The 7,314-nt window shown below is 35.8% G+C and overlaps 1 long non-coding RNA gene across 1 annotated transcript in view; it reads right to left on the reverse strand.

Moving 5' to 3' along the window:
- Positions 1–6,910, reverse strand: part of LOC141584609 (uncharacterized) — a 407,493-nt gene extending 400,583 nt beyond the window's left edge. Inside the window, exon 1 of the long non-coding RNA XR_012517762.1 lies at positions 6,484–6,910. This is a non-coding gene — a long non-coding RNA (uncharacterized LOC141584609). The remainder of the gene's footprint in view (positions 1–6,483) is intronic.
- Between the last annotated feature and the right edge of the window lie 404 nt (positions 6,911–7,314).

The raw sequence follows: 7,314 nt of genomic DNA on the forward strand, positions 1-7,314 counted from the left end.
GGCTCTACAACTATAAGAAAACTTTACATGTATTAATACTTTATATGTTAACGTTTCCATACAATAATTTTTGAGATATAAGTACAATTTTCTAAGACAAGCTTTCATGTGAGACAATATCTATGCATTTTTTTCTCTAAAAATGAATTTAAAAGCCATCATTTATTTTTATTATTCTTTAATCTTTTCAGAAAAGTTCATCTTTAGAAATAGTTTCAGCCAGACACGGTGGCTTACACCTGTAATCTCAGCACTTTGGGAGGCCAAGGCTGGCAGATCAACTGAGGTCAGGAGTTTGAGATCAGCCTGACCAATATTGTGAAACCCATCTTTACTAAAAATACAAAAATTAGCCAGGTGTGGGGGTACATGCCTGTAGTACCAGCTACTCGGGAAGCTGAGACAGAACTGCCTGAACCCAGGAGGCAGAGGTTGCAGTAAGCTGAGATTGTGCCACTGCACTCCAGCCTGGGTGACAGAGCAAGACTCAGTCTCAAAAAAGAAAAAAATTCAGCAGACAAAAATGACAATTTTCTTTTCAAATAAAACCTTTATATTTTAAGTTAAAAATACTTTATTAATATGCAACTGCAATTTGATATGTTAAGCAGAGGAGAGAGCATACTGAACGATCTTGTACCCTTTCTCTACTTTTGCTTAGTTCTTAGAGGACTCAACAATGGAATTATTATATTCAACAATATGATTTCTAAGACTTCAAGAAACATAATTGTTTTCTTATTTTAAAATTATAAATGTCACAACAAATAAAGAATAGTTTTCATTTAAAAATGACAAAAAACAATATGCAAAAATACTGAGGCAGCCTTTAAAAAATCTTAAATATGAGCAAAATTTTACAGTAACTTTCCAAAGGAAAATAAAAACTTAGAAAACATGCTATGAAACAGCAAGTTTTTAAAACAAGCAAGAATTCTGAAAAATTATTTGAAGTTTTATTAGATCACTTTAACTTTCATAATTTCATTAAATATTATATGAAAAAGAAAAATAGCATGAATATTTGCACAAAAGTCAGTTTATATAGGTTAAGTTTTCTCTCTGAATGTATCACCCCCATTTAGTATCTGATCAATTTCATGTGCATCAAGATTGAAAAGAGATTGCTATAATTAAAAATAATATACTTTTTTTTTTGAAATGCAACTTAGAGACTGACAAAATTCCATATTGTACTGTGCATTCCTTAAATTTATCACTCTCATCTATCACTCTGAATTTCATACCAAATTGATTTTGACACATCACATTTGAATAAAACAGTGGAAGAACATGCATACTCATTTACACTTCAATATTAATTGTTACACTTTTCATGCACCAAATAAATGTACATAATTGATAAAATGCATGGGAATTGAGTCAAATTCACCAAATATGAATTGTTTAAAAAAGTATTTCCCTATCTTGTGCATTGCTATATATTGATATCTGGTAAGATATATGCTATAAATTATTATAGAAAACGATTTACATCTCTGTGTAAAATAATTCAAATAATATAATTATTCTTTCCAAACTAGTAAAGCACAATAACTTTTCACTGAGTTTAGACTGGAGTTGATAAAATGCAAATTGACTTTATTCTAAAACTGAAAAAAAAGAGTGATATCCTAAGTTGAGAACCGTTAAGTGAGCAGGTCAGAACTTGTGCACTTTGTAGAATTCAGGCAGGCCCAAACCTTAGGCAGCAAAATTCTCCTCAGGGTCAGTGACCTCTAACTATTGGAAACCCTATGAGAAGGGATAAAGAATAAAAAGATAACAACCAATTAACTTTCTATAGAATATCCTTTTAAAATAGCTATGTCACTATAGACATTTTACACATTTGTAGGCCAAAATAATGTTCCCAAAGAATGTGGCTTAAAAAAGTAGGGAGGATTTGGTGAGTAGTCCACCAATTTTCCTAATACTATCAAATCACAGCATGAAAAAATAACTTACAATTTAAATAATTAGGTTGCTGTCAGCATAAAAGTGGTTTTAAATTGCAATTTGAAACATGCTACATATAATCTATGGTGTTTAAACTGGAATGATATATTTTTTAATGTAGCAATGACATTTGAGCCACCTAATAACAGAAGAGGGGGGAAAAAAAGCAAACATCTCTTTAAAGGAAAGTAGTTTGTATGTGCACACAGGTATTGAAAATGTTAACTTAAGGGCAAATACTAATGCTTCATTCAGCTGGAGGTCAAATGGCCTCAGTGCACAAGAACATGTTTGTTCTTCAGAAGTAAATGAATGAAGCTACTAGGCCCTGACCCTCCAAATGACCATGGGCCACCATTATACACTTTTTAAAAAATAGCATTAAACAAACCTTCTGGGTCTTCCTTTAGAGTTTATTTACTTTTCCATAATCCTAGAACAGTATTTGTCAACCTGGGCAATACTGTCATTTTGACCCAGATGAATCTTTGTTGTGGAGGTCTGACTTGTACATTTTAAGAGGTTTAGCAGCATTCTTGATCTCCACCCACTAGATGCCAGTAATGTCCTCCCACTGTTAAATAGTGATAATTTAAAATGTCTTCATACTTACAAAGTGTGCCCTAAGGGACAAAAATGCTTCTGTTAACTGCTGTTCTAGATGAAGAGCACTAACTCTTAATTGTTAAGAGCAGGCTTACTGAGGAAAGCAAGAAACAACAGCTGACAGCTTCCGAAAAGACAAAGAAATGAGATAAAACAGTGATATCAACTGGTTGCATAGCACTCTAGGGTCATTTAGTTTAGGAGCTCCAATCACTAGTCTAAGCATGAACACCACTACAATAAATATGAATGACAAATATTTTGTTCTGCATTAACACAGAGATGCCCTATAGCAAGAGGATCTCTCTAAGTTTTTGCCAGACAAGGTAGCTGATGTTCACTGTGGTGATCCTGAGTCACTAAGAAATTGTTAGAAAAGTTTCTTCAGTGTAGCACACCGAAGAAGACAGAAAAGAAATAACATTTGAGGATTATTTCCATCAAAAGATTAAACTTTTTAAAATTCAGGGCAATTAATGTTTATCTGAAAAAAAATGCCTCTGTGCCGACATACATATTAGATTTTTCAAGACAAGGTTGAGAAGGAATATTTCCTTTCATTGGTGGCTGTTTAATTTATGGTTTAGAAGAGATATCCATAAAGGGAATGCCTTATCCCTGGTAAAATCCTACTATATTATGATGTATGCCTTATTTGTGTCATAGGTCTTGCCAAAGATGAATGTTACCCGTTCCTTCCTGTTAAACGATGCCCATGAAGATGCTATAGAGAGGTGTATGTTTGGGTAAGAAGAGGTTTCAAGGTCATATTCCAGAACCCAGGTCAAAGAAATTCGTTGTGGGGAGAACCTACAAAGCAAAGCTAGGGTGAAAAATAGAAGAGGGAAACAGAAAGGACCAAAGGCCTCAGACTAAACAACAGAATGCAAAAGAACTGTAGCATGCATCAGGACAGGGGAGGCCAGACTCCAGATGGGTCAAAGTCTTGTTTTTAATAAATTTTGGAAATGTGGCTTACAATAATTAAATGAGGAAGCCCAATTCCAAAGTCTTAATGGCAGTCTGAAACAGGATTACAGGAGTTAAAAAAAAAAAAAAAAAAAAAAAAGTCAGACAGGTCTCAATCTCTTCACCATGACCTTCAACAGGTTATGATGAGGAGAGAGTTAGGATAAGGACATTCTAGAGCAAGCAACAAAAGAGACTGGAAGGAAGTCAATCATTTTGTTCTCTATTCACTTGTATTTTAGATATTGAATCAATCTGCAAACATAGAGACAGACTTCAGTTTGGATGCCACAGAGAGATGTGTGTTAACTGAGTTTAATCACTAACTATGTAATTTTAACTTCTCTGATTCTTAGTTATTATATATAAAATAAGCATAAATAATAAGTAAAATCCTGGTAAAATGAAAAATCATATTTGATTACATTTATAGGTGATTAGCTAACGGTCTTCACCCAGTTCCCATTCTCAAACGAAGGCTCATCAAAGAACGTTGGGGTTGCATAAGTGATTGCTTGTGGTCACTTGGGACTCTTTCAGGTCAGTATATGGTCACTTTTTCTAATACACATCTCAACGTCTCAAGTTTTTTGCTTTTTGTGATAGAACAGGCCAACTAAAAAGTATTATTTTCATTAATTTTGCAATAATACAACCCTGCATTTTATGTGATTAATTTTTATAAACATACTTTTGGTACGTTAGAGATGTTTTACATTATCTACCTTATAGAGCAGTAGTCCCCAACCTTTTTGACACCAGGGACCAGTTTTGCAGAAGATGATTTTTCCATGGACCAGAGCAGATGGCTTCAGGATAAAACTGCTCCTCCTCAGAAGACTGTCAGACATTAGATTCTCATAAGGAATGTGCACCCTTAGACTCCTCACATGAACAGTTCACAATAGGGTTTGCACTTCTATGAGAATCTAATGCAGCCATGGGCTGATATGAGGCAGAGCTCAGGCAGGATGCCGACCCACCTCCGCTCACTTCCTGCTGTGCAGCCTGGTTCCAAACAGGTCACAGACTGGTACCGGTTCATGGCCTGGGGTTTGGAGACCCCTATATACAGAGCCAAGCAAGGTAGATCTAGTTTGGTGGGACTTAGGGCTTATACAATTTGAGGAAGCCTTTTTGGGGAAAAAATACAGGAATATACAAAATTATTAATAGGAAATTAGGTATGGAAGAGAATGCTCATTTAGAATGAGAAACAGAATGATACTTCTTTTTTTCTTAATGAGAACTGAAAAACAGATCATTGGGAGGGGTCCTTGTAAGTGAATAGCCTTGAAATTTAAACTTCATTAGCTTCATGGTATATTTGCCTCTGGGGCTGAATGAGGATTAAAGAAGATTATGCATAAAAATACTTAATACCTGGTATTAACAACTTATCTTCAGTAAATGTGAGCATTATTATTCTCGTCAAAATAATCAATAATAGTGATTATGTGTAGTGTACCAAGTCACATGACATTTGAGGACTTGAAAGATTTAGGGGGAGGCTGCGATAGTGTGTCACAGCAGTCCTATATCCTGTTTTTTGTCCTCTCTCTGAGAACGCTGCCCTCAGCAGCCCATCATGCAGAATAAGTGAATGTCAGCTGCAGAAAAGTCAAGTAAGGAAAGGAACCCCATCCTACTAACTGGCCTGATTAGTGAAGTCAACCTTCAGAAGTCAGATGTCAAAGCCAAATTGTCTTCTGGGCCTATAAAAAGAGAAAATTAAAGATAGAACTGGTTTTTAGGGACAATAGCCACAAATGTAATTTCAATACAATGTAATCAGATATATAGGCATGAATAGGGGAGAATATGGAGGAAGAAAATAAAATGGGCAACTAATTTTGTTCAGAAACATTAGAGAAGGATCCTAGAGAAATAGACATTTGATTAAAGTTCCAGGCTGGAGAAATGATTTGCAAAAGAAGAGGTGTGTGCCAGGTTAGACATCCAGTACCTTAGACTTGGGTAAGATGAAACTACAGGTGTAATCAGGACTGGGATTGCCTGCAATGTGAAGGTATTTGGCCTGAAGGGGATGGAGAGCTAATTAAGCATTAATTTTTGTAAGTTGCATATTAACAACCTTAGGGCAAGTGTTCAAGGGTCACTCTTAAAAAGGTAAAGGCCACCATTAGGGAGAGTTCCCTTGTGTAGGGGTACAGAGGCTGTAGCCTGCACAATTCCATGGGAGTGTCATTCTCATAGACTACGGTGGGAACAACATTCCCTGGAATTCTCCACCACTTGCAAGGACAATAACCCATGAGAGGAAAAATAACAAGGAAGTTAACCAAGCAGATGCAAAGAGGATAAAGAGCACCTAGAAATATTTCTGAGAGTCAGTTAGCAAATACGGGAGACCACAATTTAGTTTCCCAGGTACTTGTTGCTGCTTGAAGGAAACAAAATTGAGGTTGGAGTCAACTTGAAAATAGAAGCCAATTAAATTTTTTAAAGCACCACAGGAAAGAATCATTCCTCCTTAGGACTTTCCATTGACAGATCCATTACTAGTGTTAAATAAATATTCAGTATTCCACATTGCCACAGTGAGAAGCTGGAGATTCAGTGTGCTTCCCATTGAGTGCTCAGGATACTTAACATTTCCCCTTCCGGACACTTCTTAGTATTTGGAAAAACGAAAACAAAACAAAATAAACAGAAAAAGGGAAACATCATTTGTTTCCATTTATGAGGAATTCAGGAAAGTCCAGCATTTGTCTCATTTTTCTTACCAGTTTCATTTACTATGGATTTCTAGAACTCACGTTCACATTACTTTTAGGGTCCAAAGAAATCCTCAGGTATAACAGAGCACCACAAGGCAGAAGAGGATCAAATGTCTGCAGACAGCAGCCATGTACAAAATCCATTCTGGCCATTTAGTTAAAACCAGAGGTTTCATCTTCTCTTGATCTATTTCTAGTCAACACTTACCTGAACAAAACTTGAACTGCCAACAGAGCCCCAAAGCAGTAATACGCCACTGGCTCAAGACATTCTGGTGACACTTGTATCAAAATGGAATTCTCTTGCCTTCAACTGTATCAACCAGACCCAAAATAAGACAAATACGTCTATCTATAAATCCCCAGCAAGCTCTTGGTTCATTTTCTGTCATTTCTTCCTTATAAGATTAATCATCAAAAAGCAGAAAATAAAGTCAACTGCTTTAAAACATTGGTCTTTTCACCTCCCTTCTATTCCTAACAGCCCTATTCCTATCATTCCTATCAGCACAGGGCTCCCTGATATTTAAAAAACATAACAGACTTTGCTGTTTACATTGTAATCTCCAGGGAACTTTTTAGAAATGCAAGATCTCAGGCTCCACCCCAGACTTACTAAATGAGAGTCTGCGTCAGAAGATCCCAGACAATACTGAGCCCAGTAAAGTTTGAGAAAGACTGTTCTAATCTGTTTCATGATAAACGAAACTACCGAAGTACCAAGCTGATTAGCTTAAGCAAAAACCACTTTAAATGCACACACGTAACTAATAAACCAAATAACATGCACAAGTTTTTCAAACAAAAAATAATTTTTCCCTGAGGAAGTTTCAAATAAAAGGATGAGAGAATGAGATACACAGAAAAGAAAAAAAGACAACCAAGAACACAGGAAAATTTAAACTCCAATTAAAGGCACTTAAGTTTCCAAGTTTTCAGACTGATTCCAATAATTCAACTCCTAAAGACTGCCCAAAATATACATGCGATTTGGTTCTTTCCCCTTATTTGCATGGGTAAATACCTTCCAACTCCTCAT

The sequence above is a fragment of the Saimiri boliviensis genome, chromosome 5, assembly GCF_048565385.1.
Source record: "Saimiri boliviensis isolate mSaiBol1 chromosome 5, mSaiBol1.pri, whole genome shotgun sequence".
Lineage (NCBI taxonomy): Eukaryota > Metazoa > Chordata > Mammalia > Primates > Cebidae > Saimiri > Saimiri boliviensis.